The sequence below is a fragment of the Gallinula chloropus genome (genome assembly GCF_964237585.1).
Source record: "Gallinula chloropus genome assembly, chromosome: 1".
Classification (NCBI taxonomy): Eukaryota; Metazoa; Chordata; class Aves; order Gruiformes; family Rallidae; genus Gallinula; species Gallinula chloropus.
In genome coordinates, this window is record NC_140085.1 from 119,647,255 (window position 1) to 119,669,110 (window position 21,856).

At 43.1% G+C, this 21,856-nt stretch overlaps 1 protein-coding gene across 2 annotated transcripts in view; it reads left to right on the forward strand.

Moving 5' to 3' along the window:
- AGPAT3 (1-acylglycerol-3-phosphate O-acyltransferase 3) overlaps window positions 1-21,856 on the forward strand; it is a 92,283-nt gene that overhangs the window by 31,950 nt on the left and 38,477 nt on the right. The window contains exons 2-4 of one of the 2 annotated variants that reach the window (XM_084270062.1): window positions 766-840; window positions 9,225-9,280; window positions 11,545-11,665. The gene's annotated coding sequence lies outside the window, so the exon portion shown is untranslated. Of the gene's footprint in view, window positions 1-765; window positions 841-9,224; window positions 9,281-11,544; window positions 11,666-21,856 lie in introns of those variants that run through there. The other variant, XM_084270063.1, reaches the window with a different exon arrangement.

Below are 21,856 nucleotides of genomic sequence, written 5' to 3' on the forward strand. Positions count from 1 at the left end.
TTTTTTGAGTTTGTTTTTAGTATTCAGGGGAGGTATGCAGCAGTTGATATCTGTCTTTCTAAGGTTTTTCTTGTTTCTGTTGCCTTATTTTGAGGTGCCTTCAGTGATAAAGTACTTTTTAGTGGTAGGGGAGGAGCTGGCAACAGTGAGAGGACGTCCTTTTTTGGGTGAATTTTTTGTGTAGCCACAAGAAGATTCTTGAATACAAGCTAGGTATTTCCTTATCGTTATTTTTCTGCCGAAGACTACACTGAAACTGCAGCTGGATGGGAAACATTTGGATCAGGAGGAAACCAGTTCAGAACTGGGCAGGTTCTGTTGGGTTCGCTCAGTTGAAAGCCTTCACAGCAGCTTGTTTCAAAATTGTGTAAAATAAACCTGGAGGCTTGCTGCCTTCCATAGCGCAATAGTGATGCGGTGCAAGGTCTTCAAAGACAAATATACAAGGGTCAGTGTGAGACTGAGGTGGTTGAGGCACATACATTTTAAACGTAGTCTGTAATTTTTTGACCGTCTTCTTTTACCTTGTGACAAGTTGCAGACTCGAGTGATTTGCGCTGCAATAACCTGCCATTGAGCAAACTTACTCATTTGATATCTGTGTGTGTGTGCTGAGATGTTTCTGGTATAGTGTTGTGTTCTGGAGTCCCTCAACTGCCTGTTGTTTATCCTGGGATTGGAGAGCTGGCAGTGTGTAGGTAACGCCAGTTGGAAAAAGACTTTGAGGGTATGGCTGAGTGATGAGGCATGTCTGTCTTGTTGTAGGTGGGGAATATATGTAAGGAAGACACGAGTCCTTCAAGGTCAGAGGAGAGAGAAATTTCAAGTTTACTTACAGAGGTAAGTATTTCAGCAGTATCTTCCCATACACTCCCCCTTTATCTGTTTTGATAATTATTTTAAGAGATGTAGTGTAACTTGAAAATCTAAAATAACTGTGGGTGGGTAACAGGTATCTCTAGAGCAGAAAATTCAAATACTGTTAGTTTCAAGACACAAGTTCCATTCCAGTTTTTGTGGATGTAAGATCCTTTCTCAAACTATTTTCTCTTTACTACAACTAGGAGAAGTTTCCTTGACACAGTCTGCTTTTCCTGTCTGTCTGACATATCTCTTCCCTCACAAATAACCCACACCTTTGATAAGCTGTATCCTGTCCTTGAAAATAAATCTTTAGCTAATTCTCTTAGATTAGAGGCACGAAGTTCTAAGGATAAACACACTGGAGGTAATGGGGCAGGAGTCTTCAGGGCTGTCAGGATAAAAGAATAAGGAAGAGCTAAGTAGTCTTTTATTGCTTGAATGTTTGTATGACCTGAGCTGCTGATCATGCTACTGACTTCGGGTTTTCTTGAGGTATGGTGTGTCCTGGTGCTGGGCATGGTGGGTTTGTTTTAACATAAGGTGTCTCGAGGGTTTTTTTGGGGTTAGACAATATACTTAAAGGTGGCAGTTTTTCAGCATGAGGCTGAATTGTTGCATCTAAGCAGGGTGACAAAAAGATTGAGTTTACTTTCTGTGTTGGTTTATTTTGTTTGGGCTTTTTAAAGTGCCTTTATGAAACCGAGGAAATGTTATACTGTGTACACTCCCAACCCTTAGACTTGTATGGTTGGTTGAACGGGTGGCGTGATGTACTTGTTGCACTGCTCATGTAGCTGAGATTGATAAAGCAGACTTCTCAGTAGAATGTATTTGCTTCATCAGAGATCATGGTTTTATTTTTTTTTTTTAGATAGACATAAAGGAATAAATATAGAACAGATCAGGTGCTAAAAATAGCCACTTGCATTGACGTCTGGTTTGGCTTTTTTTTTCTTTAAAAGAGACCTTTTAAATCTTTAGCAAGATGCTTCATATCTGCTCGGAATCATTTTGGCTGCAATGATTTCTAGGGACTGACAAGTCAGCTGATCTTAGAAAATAGCTTATCTTTGGTTTGATTTAAGAGTGCAGTGTGGGAATTGAGCAGATGCCGAGGAAAAGGCTCGATGTGGGTAATGGCATGAGGAGTTGGTTTAATTGCTGCAGCTGTAGAAGCTGGGCATTTGCAATCTCAGAGATTAGAAAACTGCTCAGCTCTTGCATTTATGGGGAGGGGAAAAAAAAGAAGATACTAAATATCTCAATCAAACCCTAAGATAAACCCTCACTAAAAGGATGGCCCCTTGATATGAAAGCTGCTTGCGCTGAGTGGCTTCAGTTATGGGCCAGGATATAATAATTCTGGCATCCTTTTAAGTGTGAGATGAGGGAATGAATAATCTTTCAAAGGCTCTCTAATCTTAGAAGCTGAGATTTTCAGAGCAGAAGAATGATATACTTGCAATGGATTTTGAAGTAATTCTCAATTTGGAGATGATCTGTGTCCATGATTCCTTGTGAATAGTTGACCACTTGATTATGTTCTGAATAGTCCTTTGAGATCCGTGGTGTGAGAATCAGTTTAATACATTGAAATCAGTTTAAGACTAGATTATTACTTTAGTGCCCTGTCATGTAGAACTCGAATATGCATTAATTCAGGGCCACACTCCTTTATTTACAAACTGTGCCTGTGTCTCAGTATCCAGAAACACTGGGATGAGCCCCAAGCAAGCCCATGCAACCCTCAGCACAGTGCTGTCAGAGGTGGGTTGTGCAACACATGGGTGGAAAAGGGCCAGGGCTTTTCGGTGTCTCACCAGTTGTACAGCATTAGCTAGCTGCTGGTTTATGGCAGTTGGAGCAGACCACTCCTGCTGACCAGTCTTGCAGCCCGCCGGGCATTTCAGGGCCATGACTGCATCCCCCCTCCCAGCCACAACCTCCCTTCTCCACCCTGAACCGGGAACAAGGCCCTTTGCCTTGCCAGTGGTTTTGCTGCGGCTGCTCCTCCCTTTGAACTTAATAACAGGTCAGATGTAAATCGCAGTTTAGACATAAAAATAGCTGGCACCTGCTTCAGTCACGCTGCCCAGGGGTGAGCTGGGGCCCTGCTGCCGCCTGTGCCAGCCCCGGCGCTGGCGTGAGCCAGAGCGGTCTGGTGAGGTTTTCTCTGCCTGTCACAGGTGGAGTAGGCCCGGCTCCGGGGAGGAGCGTGCACAGCCCCTTGGCAGGCTTGTTGGCTGGACTCCTGCAAGATTAATAAAACACCCATGCTATGTCACCCTTTGATCGCAGGTATTCTCTGTCTTCTCAGCCGTGTGCTTTTCTGTTGGACGTGGGTTTTTCCCTCTGCTTTTAACCTCTGACATAGCAATTTACTCTCTTGCTGTGATTGATCAAGACCAAGCTAGGACAATGTAAAGATAATTCCAGCCTTTTAGGAGTTACATTTGTTATGTTAAATTACAGTTAGCTCAAGCTTCATCTGGCTTCTGGAAATGTATTTATGTATATTTCTGATTAATTAAAAATGCTATTGAGATGGTACTAAAAATCTTTCCTTACGTAAACGAGGGGAAAAAAGACCTGTCCAGCGAACAGGTTTTCCTGAAGAAGATGAGAGGCCTTTTCTGCCTTAGCTGTTAGCTTGGTTGAAAATGTATTTAATTTTTTAAAATTGTTACTGTTAGCCACTGTTCCTTGGAAAGGAGCATGCATATCTGTAGTATGAGTATGCATTTCTATTATTCTTTTGAGATCATAAAGAGCTGATGCATCCAAAATTACCACCTTTGTTCACAGTAAAATGGTTTTACCCATATCAAAGAATATTTTTTTTTCCTTGGGATACAGGTATATTTGACTGTTCTTTCCTTGCTGGTGCTGCTGAGTGAGATATGATAGCAAATGTGTCTAGTTTCACTGCTGCCTAATCGGGTCTTATTTCAGCTATTGAGAATTTTAAAGCTTTCTATAAAAGGCTTTTACTTTCTTAATGCAGAATGCAAAGGGTTTTGGGCAGGGAATAAACTTCTAATTAGTTCAAGTGCTTTATAATAGACTTTATTTCTAAAATGTTACTGATGTTCATTTAAGTTCTTCAGTAGATTGCTATTCTAGATCCTTTTAATTTCACTCATATTTTCATTATGAATAGTGAATAAACAGAAATACATCTAATTAATGAAGTCTAACTGGGCAGAGTAAAAGAACTACTGAGGAGGAGGAGGATTGCTCAGCTACAAATAGCTGTGGCGCAGGTTTGTGCCCAGCACTAGGATGGGGCTGTCCCCTAGGCTTTACTGGTGCTAGCATTGGTGGCAGTGGGTGCCCTGCAAACAGCTGGGAAGCTTGAAGGACATCCAGTGTCAAGGGTGAGGCGGACAGCAGTGAGGCAGCTGAGGGACTGTGTAAGAATGTTTTAGGGTTTTTTGCTTGACTCATGGTCTTGGTGGCAGTCACTTGCTAAAAGGGGCTTTCATGTGGACACAGAAGGGGTGTGTGAGGAGGAACACTAGAAGATGATTTGAATCTGGCGTGCTGGGCACAAACGGGTTACTGGAGTTTTAATCCTGATGTGGCCAATGCTTCACCTACGAGTTTTTGTTTTGGAACCTCACAGATTTGAGGCCAGAAAAGGAAAGGTATTTCTGCCAAACTTGCTGCAGTTCTCAAATCCCACAAGGTTAATGCCTTCCTATTAACTTTAGCTGTGAATTCCTAAGAAAACTATGGATTTGGAGTACTGGGAAAGACCGCCTATAGAAGATGATCAGAGCATAAAAGTTAATGATCAATTGCTTCTCATTAGTTGGTAATTATGAAGAATTGTGCTTTGGGATTTGATTTTACTTTTTTCCTGATTGATGGCCAGTTGAAGACATACAGCCCTGAAATCTGTAAATCTGTTGCGCACCAGAGAAAACATCAAAGCAAAGGGAGAAAAGCTTGCACAGCCCCAGTTGGGCGACGGAGGCTTCCCCGGGAGTGCAGTGCCAGGACCCTCTGCCCCTGGGTTTGGGGCAGGGCACAAAACGAAGGTGCTCCGTAGTTAAAGGAATGTGCTGTTAGGAAGGTCAGCCAGAGGAAATCAGCAGGAGGTGTTTGCAACTCTTCTGGGTTTTTCTTAAGGCTTGAAAAGTGAAAGGAGGAGGAGGAGGGAAATCAGCAAATTAAGCTTATCCCTCACCCTGCAGATCATTCCTGCCTGTTTTACACGCTCGCTCTGCAGCAGGTCTGTCTGTCTAGTATTTAGATGACCCTTGTTTCTGTGAAGGTAGTTCCTTATGTAGTGCTGTGATAGGCAGAACTGTGTTCTGCTGTTGCCATAAACATTTTCTGTAACAGGCATACATTGAGCAAAAGAACATTCCACTGTTTAAAAGGAAAAAAACAATAATCACTGGAACCGCTCTGAACATGACAGCCTTATGTTATATATTGTGGTGGCAAAAAGTTATATTTACATTTAATAGCCATTAAGAAAACAATTTTAAGTACTTTTTCAGACCCTGCTTCTTCCCAGAAGCCAGTTTAGGCAATTCTTTTGTAAAGCATGGATGAGCTTGCATCAACTATCAAGATTTATTTACAATTTAAATTTCATTAATAAACCCAGGTAAAATCCGATCACTCCCAAACACAAAGAAATGCAGAAACCTTGCTAGCTTACTCAAACTCCCCTTGTACACTTACTCTTAAGCTGGTTTTTTTATGTAGGCTTTTAGTCAGGGCTAAGTCATGGCAAAACCTGGGAGGTAACTAGGCTCTGAGGCGCTGACCCCTCCCTGGCAGTGTTCAAGGGCAGGCTGGATGGGGCTTTGGGCAGCCTGGTCTGGTGGAGGGTGTCCCTGCCCATGGCAGGGGCTGGAACTAGATGGGCTTTGAGGTCCCTTCCAACACAAAACACTTTGTGATGATATGATAAATTGCAGATAAATTATTAGATTTCTTGGGAGTAAACCTGTCTGGACTGGACTATAACTGAGGTATGATTTCTCAGGGCAGGGCACAGTTGGTTCAAAGATGTTCTGCCCTAATTGTTTAGGGCAGCTATGGCTTTCCCAGCTTACATCATTTCATGTGGTCATGGTTTCCTTTCCTGCATGTCATATTTGAAGCTAGGGAGTGAGTGAGATGAAAGCTTGCCAGCTAAGTACTGTAGTGCTATACAGACATCTGAGTTACTTTGCAAAGGACCTCTCTGTTCCTGGTCTCAAGCATCACTAGCCTAAGAACATTTATAACCAAAAATAATTCAGCCTCTTCCAACTAGACCAGGATTATCTACCAAGTTTTGCTGCAGTGACCTCAGATACTGCTTGCTCTTCCAGGTGTTACCAGCTGCCGGCACTGCAGAAAGCACCTTGTGTAGGTGCTTCAGCCCCGGCAGTTCACAGCTGGAAAATCCTGTATGTTGCCTTCAAAAAAGTAATCAAAAGAGAGTCTTGGCAAGAACTTGCCTTCATCAGGGGTTTGGACTAGCACATTGAGTTATGAATTGGAGCAACAAGGGGCAGGCTATGAAGGTGTTCCAGCTATGAAGCAGCAATCCCTAGCAGAAGGCTGGGATGGACAAGAGGGGGCAGTAATGCCTTAGGCTGCCACAGCCAAGCCTGCTGGAGAATCTTTATCCATCAGATGTGTGGCTCCATGGAAGGCTGTGGACAAAGTTAGATGGAACTGGTCTTCTGCTAGTGTTTAAGGACTCTCTTGATATGTGAACAGATAACTTGTCAGAGTTATGAGGTCAAAGATAATATACATGCACTTCATTCTTGTTTTATCTGTTCTCTGCCTTACAAAGCAAAGCTCAAAGCCAAAGTATTTGGTTGCAAGTTGCAGTGGAAAAGTAAACGCTTTGTTTGCTGCAGAAGCCTAATTTCTGTCCTGAAAGGGGATAGAGACTGTTGTTGGTCCATCTGGGTCAGCAGTCTGGCTTATAAGGGATGTTTCACAAAAGGATTTACAGTCAGCACAGTGACTATTTGCTCTGTCATATCCTCATCATTTCCATGCCTTCAGTAATTCCAATTCCCCTCTTTTCAGTTTACTTAGGCCATCTCAAACAGCCGTGGCCAGAAGATTCACAGTTCAGTTAGGCATTATGGAGGGGCAAACCCACTTCTGATTGTTGTAAACCCTTCATAATTTTATTGACAGTCCCCTCATTTTTCTAAGTGTGAGTGAAGACTTTCTGAGAGGACTTTGAGTCGATTATTTCCAATTATCATTAGGGAAGTGTTTAGTTTTTAGGGGCTCTCTTTTTAAGAGATGATGGTTACAGTAGTAGAATGGTGGCAGGAAGTGAATTCCTGAAGCCATTCTGTTAATATCTGTATGATTCCATAAGGCATGGAGAGAGGTTTGCCATGAAACTAGCTTTACCATCTAGGGAGAAAGTTAACACGTGGTCAAAAACACGTTATCAAGATACTCTTCTCTTTTTTTTTTTTATCTTTTTTTTTTTCTTTTCCCTTCTGACTGCAGTTCTTCCATCAACATGGTGATGTTATCATATGTAAGGTGGTCTTTAGGGAATGGACTGAGCTGTGGGCCAAGCAAGTAATGAGAAGAATAAAAGATACTGATACTTCCTACAGTGAGGAAGTAGTTTAATGAATTATTTAAATACATTTTTAAAAGAGAGAAACAAAAAAGAGAAAAAGGAATTAAATGTTCCCGTTGTGAGATGATGCTGAAGATTGAGTTCTGTGTGTCCACTTTTGACTCTTAAATGTTGGAGCGCTGAGGGTATTTTCAAAGATGTGGTATCAGAGTAGCTAATGGAAAAATGGGTTCCGAGGTTATCATGTTGAATTCAATGTGAGGTACTATGTAGGAGAGGAACTGCTTAAGTGTTTAAGTGCAGGCACAGGCATTTATATTTTATTGGGGGACTTTTTTTTTTTTTAAATGGAAAAATATGCATGTATTTAAATGTGAGTTCTTTTCCTCAATGTACTGCCTAAATCTGCTTGCTCAATCTTGGAGACATCAGAGAAGCAATTTGATACAACTTGCAGTTCTCCCTGATCATAGTTTTATATATATATGTGTATATATATACACAAAAATATATATATATAACATAAATATTATATATAAATAGTAATGTGTAAATATATACACAGGGTTTTTTTCTTTTTTAATTTTGTTTTCTTTTTTCAAAGTGGAGAAGATGAGAATCCTAAATGGGAAAAGCTTCTCTCTTTCTTGCTCAAGTACCTCTTATGCAGGCACCAGTACAGTGAACAGTGTCAGACTGGAATGTGCTTTCAGATCCTGTTCTCTTGCATAGCGCTGCTGTGCTTCAACATGGCACCAGGAGTTATTCTCCCACTGGTTGCAGTTTTTCATTCTGGGAACTGTGGCCTCAGTTTTATCAGCTGTAGTAAAATGTCTGCATGAGAGGGGCTCTACACAGGCAATGAAAAGGCAAAGATCCGTTGGTAGGCCATGAAGGCAGTATTGAAGAGTTGCTTCAAGATCAAAGAATGTGCTCGTTCCATGGAGCAGCCCAGCTTGAGTGATGCAGTTTGCTGAACTGAGGCATGCTCTGTGGCGTTGGATCTCTTTTTCTTGTGGGGTATTGGGAGGTAGGATGAGGTACTGTTCATAACCTGCTGAGCTTTTTTGATGCACACTTTTTATTGCCATAGTTTTACATGAAGACTTTAATGTAAACAAAATGGCTAACATTATTATTTTAAATTAGGAGATACTTGTTTGCCTTTTAGCTATGCAGGAAATTTATGGTAACTGTTTTTCCCCTATAAATCAGCTCACCCAATAACTCACATGCCATATAGCACCCTCCTCCATCAGCCACGAGAACTAAACCAGCTGCTTTTTGTGATAGTTTTATAGACCCTTCAACAAATGTTTAGATGGGACAGCCACAACAGTGAAGATACAGAAAGTGGTCATGCAGCATGTCGGAATGTCCTTGTAACAAGGGCTGCCTCCAGCATGTAGGTTTATTTTCATCAAATGCTTCTCCCAGAACTTTGCTGTTCTGATAGGCTCCAGCCAAAACTTACTCCTGGCTAGTTGATAACATTTTTTTCTGGAATCAGCAGCTTTTTTTTGGCTCAAATGGTTTATTTCCCCTCCTAGTGGTTCTCTTTGCTGTCTTCCAGGGAGCAATTGCATCCCCTGTAAATCCTGCCCCCCCATCTCTCCTCTGTGGATGCCAGTATCTGTGGATGCTGCCAGAGCTAGAAATCTTCCTTCAGACTTCCACATTTCTAGTGTCTCTTTTTTGAACGTGGGCAGCCTCTCTTGTGTGGTATTCCAGAAGGGGTTTTAGCTGTTCCTCTTATGTACATCTCTGTCCTTCCTATCCCTGTTGGCAGTGTTTCTCTGGATACATCTCAGGATTGCATGTGTGTTTCACTGCTGCATCTCAGAGGTGAGTCAGCCGTTTTGTGCTAAGATGGGTTAGTGCATCCAGTCCCTTCTGTTCCAGGTACTGATCAGCCTCCAGTGTACAGCTGGGGCTTGTTTATTTTATAGATGTGATCATGCATTGCATGTTGGTGGCTTTCATCCCACTCTTACAGCTCCAGTCTGTGAGGCCATGGGGTCTGTTGTAGAACAACTCAATACACCTTCATGTTCAAATTGCTTCCCAACTTTGCCATCAGCTGCTGTAATTACCTCTTTTTGTATGCAAGCCATTAATAAGTTAAAAATGAAGCCAAAGTCTGACTGCTGGTTTTTGTTTGGTGTTTTTATTAGTAACTTCCAAGATGTCTGCAGCTTTTTTTCCCATGCTGTCTGTCACCCCTCTTACGGGCAGGATCCTTACAGCAGTCACAGCTCCCTTTACTAGTCTCCAACTCTGCATGATTAACATGATATCACATAGAAAAGTATTAAGTAATGCCTGTTGAAAATTCAGATAGCTGAAACTTGTAATTATTTAGACTAAACTTATGTCAAGCCTGTTGTGTCCTGATCTCTTTGTAGCTTTGTATTCTTATTCTTCTTAGTCAGTCTTTGCCAAAGTCTTACGTGCTGTTGTTGAGTTTTGTAGCCTTTCTTCTATGTGGCAAGTCAAATGGGATCATGAAAGTACTGGCACTAATGTCTTGAAATTTATCTAGGTCTTCTGTGTTTCTCTACTGGTTTGAATATAGTTGACCTTGAATTCAGAGCTGAGCAATTGTGTGTGTTGTGTGTGTTTGGACAGTTTTGAAGACAGAGAGTTTAAAAAAGTGATGCATGTTTTTATAGTGCATGCCTGGTCATCTGTTTTCCTTCTCTCTAATGGCAGCAGTTGAAGGTGATAGCCTTTGTTTCAAAAAACAGCAAATGTGTTTTGACATAAAGTTGGCCTTGGGCCACAAGCCAGCCCAGGTGGGACTGGCACCTAGTGATGCTATTAACTGTATACAGACCGAAATCTGACCTAGGTAGGTAGCAGCTAGCTGAATGGCCAACTGGCATTTCCTGGTATGGTTTGGTTTCAACAACATGTTGACACAAATTGGACTGAGGTAGGTTGGAATTGAGCAGGGCTCCTATGGTATGACATCCAGGACAAATATGTACAGTACGAACTGACTTGTCTGGTCTGTGTTTCTGTCCCTCTGGTAACACACTCACAGAAAGTCTTTGCTAAGTGTCCCAGCGATTCAGTACGGGTTGTGTCCCATGGCAGATACCTGCTGGGCATCCAAATAGATACATGGATTTTCCTGTAGACCTTACCTCCTGGTTAGAATAGGTTGTAAATGAAGTGCTTGGCGTGAGAAGGTCGTTCTCTGTTCTTACAGCTTTAAACTTTGCTAAAGGTAATGGTGGGTTAAAGAAGTGCTTTTGATACATCTGAGTTGTTGGTCAGATGTTTGAAGAGTTGGGTTTTTCCTTCAGTCTTGTATCTTGAAGGAAAAACAGGTTTTCAGTTTGGTAAATCCAGGTTTCTTTTGGGTGGGTTTTTTGGGTTTGGAAGTTTGGTTTGTCAATTTCTGCATGAAATTTTCATGGCGTGAGGCTTGTGAAATTAGATAACACGCTTTAAAAAAGCCACCTCTGGGTAAAGTACATCTCTAATTACTGAGACTAAATTATGTGGAAAGTGAGCTCGTGTCTGAAGTAAATCTTCAGTTCAGTAATCTAAAATTAAATAATGATTAACTTAATTGCTTCAGGATCATAAAAACCGCTCTTAATAAAATATAATGATTAAGTGTGTGTTTTGAGAGCGGATAATTGCTTGTGCTTCATTTTCAGTAACTTCTATCAAGACAAGGTTTGTAGGTAAAAGAAATACCTTTTGTTATGCTGATTAATAAAGCCAGGAAAAGTAGGCTAGTTCTCCAGTACTCCAGCCCTTTCTCTGTTCTGAATAGGAGCTGCAATTTCACTACTAAATATAAGTTGAGAAAGCTTGCTTTTAATTTCGTAGATAGGTGCCAGTTAGACCCTCCAAAAGCAACAGTGGTTGGTACCTGTGGAGCAGAGTGTAATATTAGTAAATGGGAAGAGGGATTAAGTGGGGTGTTTTGCTTCCCCCAAAGAAGAGAGAAAGATGGGTAATTTTAGTAAGAAGAGTTTGAGCTAAAGGCTTTTTGACCTGGGGTAGCAGCTGCACGCTGTTTGCATTGTGCTTTGCTTTTAAACAAAGTATTTTTACCTTCATTCACTGAAGAATGTCTTTTTTGCTTATAGGCAAATGAGAAAGCAAATCTCTTGAAACATAAACAGTGGTACTTCCCCGGAGGGAGGAGATGGGAATTCTCCTGTTGCTCTGAGTGTTGCCAGGTGCCAGAAGTGGTCCCCAGTGGTGGTGGTAAGAAAGAAATCTTCCCCCACATTTTCTGTATTTGCGTTTTGTCTGTAGCAATAAGATGCTTTTAGAAAAAAATGGGGGTGCAGAATCCTGTTCTTTTCATAGAGCTGTGTATGAATTGCTGGGAGAGGCGTCAGAAGTCTCCCACTCTGAGAATTTTAATTTAGGGACAAAGCCAGCGCTTCAGCTTGTTGCTTGCTGTAGTGTTCACTCCTGCTCTCTCATGTGTGCTCTATCTGTCGGTAATCACTGCAGCAAAGATTTCACCACAAATAAACCTCCAGAGAACTCTAGAAATACTTAACTATTGCTTCTGCCCTCCCTTAAATGTAGAAGGGGAACTCTGACCTTACTGTGCTTTGAAGACCTCTGCAGAGTTCTTAGAAATCTTTTGAATGCTGCCTTTGGGGTCATCTTAGGCTGCCTTTAATCCATACAACCTTGAATTTTTTTCCACTAACCAGATATGGAAATGTTAAGTTCCAGCAGCAAACTCCCATTCTTTTTGGCCTTTTTTGTAGTCTTTCCTACAAACAGTGATGGCAAAAGCGGAAAGCTGATGCGAACCCACTGACACAGCAACAGGACGGGGTTTTTCCAGGACGGCATCTTAAAACCTTGGAGTGATTAGTGTCAGATGGTGACATTTTAATGATGATCTCTGATACCCTGCCCCTTCATGTGCTATTAGTAGCTTTTTTATAGGGAAGTAATTTAGTACTGGTGATTTTTGCAAAGACGTGGGGTGTTGCTTTAGTATTCCGTAACCTTGTAAGGTCTGTTGTAGGACAGGTAGTCTCCCAGGAAAACTTTCATTGATTTGGGATGTTTCTCAAAGCTCTGATTCACAGGGCAGTACACAGTGGATCAGCCATGGTTTGTGTTCAGGGCATGTGTTCTGGGCCCATGGGAAGTTACATCCGTTTTGGTGACGCGTGTTTTCCTGCCGTAGAGGGAAGTTAAAGCATTCACCTTGGATCGTATTAGGTGGCCAAAGAACCGCTTTCTACAAGTCCCAAATATTCTTTGATCAAAATTTTACCCCCCAAAATGAGTTGTTGCAGCTGAATATGGTTAATGCTGACAATCTGCATCTCTGGTGAGTGGAGGGAGACTGCAGCAGGCTGATTCGTCAAAGTGGCCGTGTTACAGTGTCCTGGTGACCAGCTACTTTCAAAACCAGTTCTGCAAAGTGCTTTTGCCTGGGCTCACTGCTGTCGGTGTAAGAACAATGCCCCAGAAATACACAGAAGCCTGGTTTTATGCCTTTGCTGTTCTGTAGTGTAATTTTTAAGCTTACATGGCTGCAATTTTTGCTTTTCTCCTTTGCATGTAAGGCCTGAAAAAACCATTGACGTGAGTGTTCCTGAGAAGCTGAAGTATCCTTGGGGGGACGGGATTCTGTGAATTTTGCACAGCTCTTGAATTTTCAAGCTCTGCTTCTCTTTGGAGAAGAGAGAACATGGGCTTCTTGTACCCAGCCCTGCAGGCAGCCAAGCCTGGTGCCTGCGTCCCTTGTCTAGTGCGCGACTGGGTGTTTTATCTCAGCTCACTAGAACCCGTGAGGAGGAATAATCTGGAACTGAAACATTCAGAATGAAGTAGATGGCTGTGCTGGAAGCTGCATGGGTTGAATAATCCCATGAATAATTCCTTCAGCCTTCACCTTCTTGATTGCTCAGATAAATCCTGAGCAGGTCGATAGATATTAATATGGATTAGAGAAATTGTACTGAGAGCTTTTTGGTGTCCCAGTGGATGCTGCTTCTGCAGAAAAAAAAATCTCCATTTCATGATCTAAAGCACAACTGGTACCAACAGGCACACAGTCAAGGAGGTGAGGGACTGAATTATGGGGAGCTGTTTGCCATACCAGCTGTTCCCTCCTGTTGGGGTTTATGCATGGGCAGAGGCCATGTAGGTATCATCTGCTGCTACTGTCTTTACTGTGTGTCGTCAGGATAGGACTGCTCTTCCTCAGACTTGCCAGTGTTGCAATTAGTAAAAAAATTTGGAAAACTCAATTTTCATATAAGCTTAGTGGGGTGCTGCAGAGAAGATTAAAGCAAAACCAAAAAAACAAACAAACAAAAATTCTTTGCAAAGCACAGGTGGGCATAAAGATCCAGCAGGCTAGACCAAACAGCAGCTCACGAAAGCAGTTGTGGCAGTTACAATGTCAAGAGTTTTCTGTAGTTCAAGCAAGAAGTGTAAATTACATTGGAAAACCAGTTACATTCTGGACTCAACAGCCCTTACGGGTCCCATCCAACTCGGTATGTTCTATGATTCTATGAGAGAGGATCCCTGCTGTCAGTCTGGTGCAGTGTGGCTTTTAAGCTAAGAGCTAATATTGCACAACGTGCAGAAGTAATGTGGTCTCCTATCTGTTTTTAATAGATTGTGACACTGTGAGACACCATGAAAATGAGAAAGGGCTAGTCCTCCTTGGTAATCTAGAAGCACTCTAGAAGGTCTGGGTGTGTTAGGCGCATTACAGCGTGGAGTGCTGTTTGGCAAGGTGTAAAGTGTTGCTCTGAATTCTTTCAGGACAGGGTGAGTGTTGTTTTCACTTGCAGTACGTCTCTAGCTACTGAGCCCACCTACAAAGTGAGCACCAGAAGATAGGTCTCCTTGTTGTTTATTTGGAAGAACTTTTATTTTGTGAAGCACTCTCTCAAACTTTGAAAACACTCAGACTGTGCACCGCTAACCTTAGCTCCCCAGAAAAGTTAGGGAAGAGCAGCCTTGTGGGATGATGCTGGCTCTGTAGCACTGAGCAGCTTTGCCAGGGTGGTCACTGCTCTGGGCCGGCACAGGGACCGCTTCTAGCTGGGCTGGGTCAGCTGGTGGAAAAAAGGGACCAAGCACCTATAAACTTGGCCTCCTAGGGATGTTTAGTTTGAGAAATGAAAATAATCCAAACTAAAAGTGTTTTGTAGGAAGCTATAATGGCTTATACTCTTAATCTTTTGTAATTGTTGTGGAAAAAAATCGTCAGTGTTGCCATGGAAACCATTGTTTTCACACGTGTGAAGGCCACTCGCTCAGGACCTTTGACAGTGTTTTCCAGATCAGCGGAAAGTACAGACAGTAATACAAATGCTGTCATGGTGTGTGTTTCAGGACGATGTAATTGTGCCAGCAAGGCCAGTTTTGTCCGAAGGGTTCATTTGCCAAATCTATGTGCCTGTGCCTCCCTTCTAAGAGAGACGCCCTGTTTGCTGTGGTTGTGGTGTTTGAGTGTAATAGGCCGAGTAGCCTGATGCAGGAGAGAGGCTGGGCCTGAGACCCAGGCCTTGGAGGTTGCACAACCGAATACACTTGTGACTGAAAACAGCTGGCAAACAAAGGCTGCCCCTCTGAGGGCAGAACAAGCCTCACTCGTGGCAGGATGGAAGGAGAACAGTGGGAAGGAAGCTCGGCACAGTGTGAGATGGTGCAGCTCCCGGGCTGTTGTTGCAACCACTGGCGACGTACTGTGGTTAAGGGGGCCACGGGCTTGGGCTGCTCACCTGCACTGCAGGGCCTGGCTGTGGCTGCTGGTTTTGTAGGTCCCTTCTGGGTGGCTGTCAGGGCAAGTACTCCTTGCCCTGGCTTTGTGAGCTCCTGCCTTGCTCAGTAAGAAATCATCTGGCTATTTTAGATCTGTGTCAGAAGGTGGGAGCAGGAGCCCTAAACATCTCCTTGTGAGGTTCTTTTTCCCATACAGAAGGCATCGCAGTGCCACTTGTTATGCCACGTGTGCCCCAGAAGGAAAATATCTTCACTGTTTATGACTGTGGGCCAGGCTAGTGCTGAGATATGTAGTAACATAAACTTAGAGCCCGGTTGAAGGTGCTGCTGTGTTAAGGCTGTTTGTTCCTCTGTGCCTACCAGTACCAATCTCTCAGCTGTACTCAGTTAACTGTTCCTTAAGCGAGTCTACCAAAATAACCTATTTCCTAAAAAAAAAAAAAATCTAAATAAAAAAATTTAAAAATAAATAATACCATCTAGCTCAAGATATATCTTGTTGGTACAGACCTGGGATGAGCAGTAACTATAAAAGCAGTTATGTGAGTGAACCTAGGGACATGTGTTAAGCACGAGTGAGCCTCTAGTGGTGCTTTGGAGTGGGGACTTGGGAGCAGCTGGTCAAAGTGGGCATGGGATAAGCTCCCAATAGCCTGGAAGTAATGAACCTGGTTACAGGTGAAATTTCAACTGTTACAGGTATTTCCAAGATCTAGCTTCTTATAGTAAAGGTAAAAGGAATTAAACCAGAATAAATCAAAAGAAGTAATCACAGAATCACAAGGTTGGAAAAGACCTTTGAAGATCATCAAGTCCAACCATTCCCATCCTAAGCTAAACCATATCCCTAAGTACCTCATCTACCCTTCTTTTGAACACATCCAGGGAAGATGAATCAACCCTCTCCCTGGGCAGCCTGTTCCAGGCCCTGACAACTCTTTCAGTAAAAAACTGTTTTCTAATGTCCAATCTAAACCTGCCCTGGCACAGCTTCATGCCATTTCCCCTTGTCCTATCTCCTGTCACCTGACTGAAGAGACCATCGCCCACCTCTCTACAACCTCCCTTCAGGTAGTTGAAGGTGGTGATAAGGTCTCCCCTCAGCCTCCTCTTCTCCAGGCTAAACAGCCCCAGCTCCCTCAGCCGATCCTCATAGGATTTGCCGTCCAGCCCCTTCCCCAGCCTGGTTGCCCTTCTCTGCACTTGCTCAATATCCTATTTATGGTGAGGAGCCCGGAACTCCACACAGTACTTGAGGTGTGGCCTCCCCAATGCCGAGTACAGGGGCACAGTTACTTCCCTAGACCTACTGGCCACACTGGTTTTGATACAAGCCAAGATGTCATTGGCCTTCTTGGCCACCTGGGCACACTGCTGACTCATATTCAGCCTGCAGTCAACCCCCAGGTCCTTCTCTGCCTGACAGCTCTCCAGCCAGTCTCCCCCAAGCCTGTAGCGCTGCATGGGGTTGTTATGTCCCATGTGCAGCACTCTACACTTGGCCATGTTAAACTTCATCCCATTGGTCTCAGCCCATCGGGTTCAGTCTGTTCAGATCTCTCTGAAGAGCATCCCTACCCTCAGGCAGATCAACACTTCCTCCCAGCTTAGTGTCATCTTCAGACTTACTGAGGGAGCATTTAATCCCTTCATCGAGGTCATTGATAAAGATGTTGAACAAGACTGGATCCAGGACTGAGCCCTGGGGGACACCACTTGTGACCAGCCTCCAGCTGGATTTGGTTCCATTCACTACCACCCTTCTTTCTTCAGAAGAAGTTGGACTTGGGAGGACTTGTGGATGAGAAGCTGGACATGAGCCACCAATGTGCATCTGCAGCCCATGCGGCCAACCACATCCAGGGCTGCATCAAAAGAAGTGTGGCCAGCAGATTGAAAGGTGATTCTGCCCCTGTACTCTGCTCCGATGAGACCTCACCTGCAGTACTGTGTCCAGCTTTTGAGCCCTCAACATAAGAGGGACGTGTGTCCAGAGGAGGGCCACAAAAATGACCAAAGGACTGGAGCACCTCTTCTGTGAAGACAGGCTGAGGGAATTGGGCTTGTTCAGCTTACAGAGGAGAAGGCTCCGGGGGGACCTTATAGCGGCCTACCAATACCTGAAAGGTGCCTGTAAGAAAGCTGGCAAGGAACTGTTCACGGGGGCACGTAGCAATAGAACAAGGGATAATGGTTTTATACTAGAAAAGGGGAGATTTAGGTTGGATATTAGGAAAAAAATTCTTGCAATATGAAGGTGGTAGATCACTGGAACAGGTTGCCCAGAGACATAGTGGAGGCCCCACCCCTGGAGATATTCAAGGTCAGGCTTGATGGGGCTCTGAGCGACCTGATCTAGTGAAGATGTCCCTGCTTACTGCACGGGGGGGGTGGGACTAGGTAATATCTAGAGATCCCTTCCAACCCTACATAACCTATGAGTCTATGATGCATGTTTAATGGGCTTGAAAGTTAACAGTGCAGACTACAGACCCAAGAAACAATTATATATTGCAGAGTAAATAGCAGGAAGGTTCTTCTTATAGGTTTTGATTGGAGAGATACTGATTCTCTCAGATTAGTTCTGGTAATTAAACCAGCCTGCTTGTTTGTTTATTTTCAATGAAACTATCCTGGTTTGCTAGACTCAGTGTCTATAAGTGGGTTCTATATTAACACATTGCACTGAACTGCAGGCAGTTTTTAATACCCTTGAATATCTGGGGTTTTGACATATAATTGCAGACGAGCTAAGGGTTATTCTGGCAGATAAAAATGAACTGTAAGAGCAGAAATGCTGCGTCTCAAAGCATTACTTTGCTTGACTGAGGAGCTTTTGAAGAGCAGTGCCAAGCTAGCAGTGGTGACGGCTAAAAATTGAGTATGGCACACAGGCTCTTTTGAATATGAGGCTTTGGTACAGTAAACACCTCTGTGTAGTAATTAGCTTCTACTTATTCAAATGATGGGGAGCAGTTTTTGACTTGACGGTTGAATTGGTCTGAATTGCTGCAAGCTCCAAGAGAAGCAGGTGCCCCCTTTATTACATTTTGTATTTCTTCAGTGCTTTATAACTTGGCCAGGTAACAGAAAACAACCTCAGCTCCAGTGATCTTGTATACCTCTGACAGAGATGGGGAAGTTTCCCCAGAGGCAGCTGCCCACCTGGCTCAGGTCAGAGCACAGAAATCTCCATAGGCAGGTGAATACCAGTATTGCGGCATCTGTAGGACTCAGAATACTCAGAACATCAGAACTACTTTAATATCTTTTTCTACATGCAGTCAGAGTTAGTTTACATGGGATGATAATAACAAGAGTGGAGAGACCATTAGTGAAAACTCTGCTTTTGCTATCAGTTTTGGAGCAGCCCTCGTGTGAAGTAACTGAATTTTGCTGGTGCAAGGCAGGCATGCATTTCTAGTGCTAGGCTAGTCATTTCAAGGATCCCTGCAACCTTCAGTAAAAAGAGATTTAGGTCACCTCCCTCTCAAACATTGCACTAAGAGGCTACTGTTCAGAAGCTAAACAAGCTTGGAGGTTGGGTTTTTTTCTTGTTTGGAATGGAGGTTTTTTCCTCATTTACACTGAAAAGATTGTGTGGTGTGTGGCTGCTTCCAGTATTCAGGAGAGAAGGGACCTGTGTGATCTCGTCTGAAAGTACAGAACAAAACACTTTGTCTGACCTATTTGTTTTTGCTATCAGTTTGCTTGATAGTCTGCCCTGTCTTTTTGGAAAGATAACCTGCTTTTGTGTACATGCAAAGAGAGATGTGACCACAAAGATAATTATGAATTCAGACTGATAACAGCCTGGTGAAATATTTGTCAGTGAAATCATCCAAAAGAATTACAGCCGTTGTGTTTGGGTAGGAACATGCTGCTGATGGCAGCCAAGGTGACAGGAAAGAGAATAGAAGTTGGATCCCTGTGCAGGGAGGAAGGGGGGTGATGGGGGCCCCTGCCCTGCTGTACAGCTTTACCTTTCTTGCTTTCTTACCCACTGGGTTATGAGTAGCAGACTATACACAGCACTGTATGAAGCAGCGTTGCACTGAGCAGCATCTTCCTCCTCAGGATCGAGCTCCCTGGTCAGTTCAGATCACGTGAACCAACTCAGGAGCTGTTGTTTTGCTAAGCCATGTTTTTCACATATTATTCCTTCCTGACTGCAAAACAATGGGGTTTTATCCTAAGCTGCTTTGGTGACAGTCACCCACCCAGAAAAACACCCACTGCTTCTGGTTTTAGTGTTTCTGCTTCTCTCCCCAGCCTCTGCCCCACGGTGGAGGTCTTCCAAACCTAGGTCTTTCAGAATGGTGGCTTTTGTCTTTCAGTCTTTCTTCATCCTGGGTCAAACCCTGGAAAATTTTCTGGTTGAAACATAGAAATCCTGTAAAGAAATTTCTAGAGGAGTTATCCTTGTCCACATGACAAATGTCAGTCTGGTGACAGTAGGTGCTGTTTGGTCTTTGTCACTTGTCACAGATCCACCAAGAAGGCTGGGGATCACAAAGTTACAAATGAACAGCATATATTCTGCTTTGCAGCTCTCTTTTAGGTCAGCCTTTCTCCATGGCTAGTAAGACATGAGCAGTTAGCAGTTTGGAGGTACGTTTGTGAGGTGAAATAACACAAATGTTCCTCTGGGGTACTTCTGGCCTTAGTGCAGAAGACTACTGGCAGGAGAAGACTTTCCCCTTTTCTCTTCTTGGTCTTGCAGCAGGGATTCTCACAGTGTGCGGCCTTCATCCGGGGCCTTCACTTCACTGTGGTATTTACTTAGTGATCATCATCATAATTGTGTTTATTTAAACTTTTTATCCTGGCAGCTGAGATGATGTTAGCAGATGCTGCTGGGGCAGAAGCGTGAAACATAAGCGAGCAAGGCCAGTGTGCTGAGCCCCGTGTCTCCTCGCCTGCTCTCAGGGCCAGGTAGGAGGGAGGTGGTGGCTTTGGTTCCAGGCCGCCCCGGGAGACTGCCTGCTGCTGCCAGTTCACTCGCACAGGTGACCACATGTTAATGTGGTCGCGATCGTAGAGTAAGTCATACGTCTCCCCTTTCGCAGAAGGGAGTGCTTTATACCTAACACTGAAAGCAGCTCAGCAGTCCTCAAAAGACAAGGCTTTCAGCGTCTTCCCAATTAGTGTGCAGTACTTCAGAGAGAAGCTTTGAACTCGGGTAGGGGCTCGTAGGCATGCGTGCGGTGCTTGCTGAGACTTCATTTAGCAGCAGTCAGAAGCTGCTTCTGGTTCAGCCACAGCACATTTGCATGTTGGCAGGTATCTCCTGGTTGGCTCTCTTTGTTTCTTATGTTTAAGGGTTGGGGTTTTTTGCATAATTTTCCATTCAGAAAGCAAAGTATATAATGTTTCTTATAACATTTATCTCAGACGATTGTGGATGAGGACTTTTTTGTTTATCCTTTATTTTTCATCCCTGTTTTAGCAGGTAAGGAAACTGTGCCACTTACACTCCTGAAATTTCTTTTGTAGTTTATTTTTATCTGAATTCAAAGGATGAATTCCCACCTGCCTTGAAAAGTCAACCACTTGGAGTGAAGGAGAGCATTTTGTGTAGTCTTGGAAATGAGTAGACACTACTGAGGTTTTTGTTAATCATCAGAGACTAAGATTGGCAACATTATAAAATTACATAACATTGATCTATTTTATACAATACAAGAGGACTATTACTCAAATCATTTTGTACTAATAGGGCTTCTGTTAGATAACTCCTTTTCTATTTGTTATGTAAGGGCTGGTATTATAGAATCACGGTTTGAATACTAGCACTATAATTTTAAAATTGCTTTTATAATAGAAATACCAAGTAAGCCTTGCTCCAAATATAGGCAATTATTGCAATATCCTAATTAATTTTTTTTTCCCAAATGAGGCCCCTTAGTAATTGCCTCTTTGGTTTTGGTTTTTATTTACAAAATCCTGAGGCTGCCCTGTGCCCATTCATACTCCATTATATATGCATTTTCTGTAATGAATATTGTGCACCGGAAAATTATTGATCATCATTCCTGGAAACTGGCGGCAGAGCTTCACCTATGAGAACATTGCAAGTGCCAGTTTACAGACTGCATGTCTGGAACCCTCCTGTCATCTTTGAACTACGTGCGTGTTTGTGTCTCAGGTTTTGGGGTTTATTTTGATATAATTTGATATCATTTTATTTCTGTAATTTGAGAGCGGGAACAGTGTGAGAAGTCTCAAAATGAGGGTGAGGAACAAAACCAGTAAAAATTCCTTCAGAGCCCACAGAAACTGATTATTCCCAAACAAGGAATTTAGTTGCAAGCTATCTCCTTCGCTGACCAAGATGTAGATAGCAGTAAGCCTTTTATCTGTGTAGTCACTGAGAAATGTGGTTGAGCAATAGGTGAGGTTTGAAATGGTTTTACAATAGATCTGGACTTTGGACAGACTGTAAGAGGGCAGGAGGACTAATTGACTTGGTGCATAGAGAGCACCCGAAATTTTCCTTTAATTCATGACTGCTGTGATGCTTCTGTCCTGACTGAGAAGTTGGTTTCCACTGGGCCCTATTCACTACACTTTCTGGAGTATGTCGTATTTATTTTGTGTGTGCTTTTAAACTCTGGAGGAGCTTCTTATTATTTTTCTACCCAACTCTGCTGAACGTCATATCAGATAAAATCT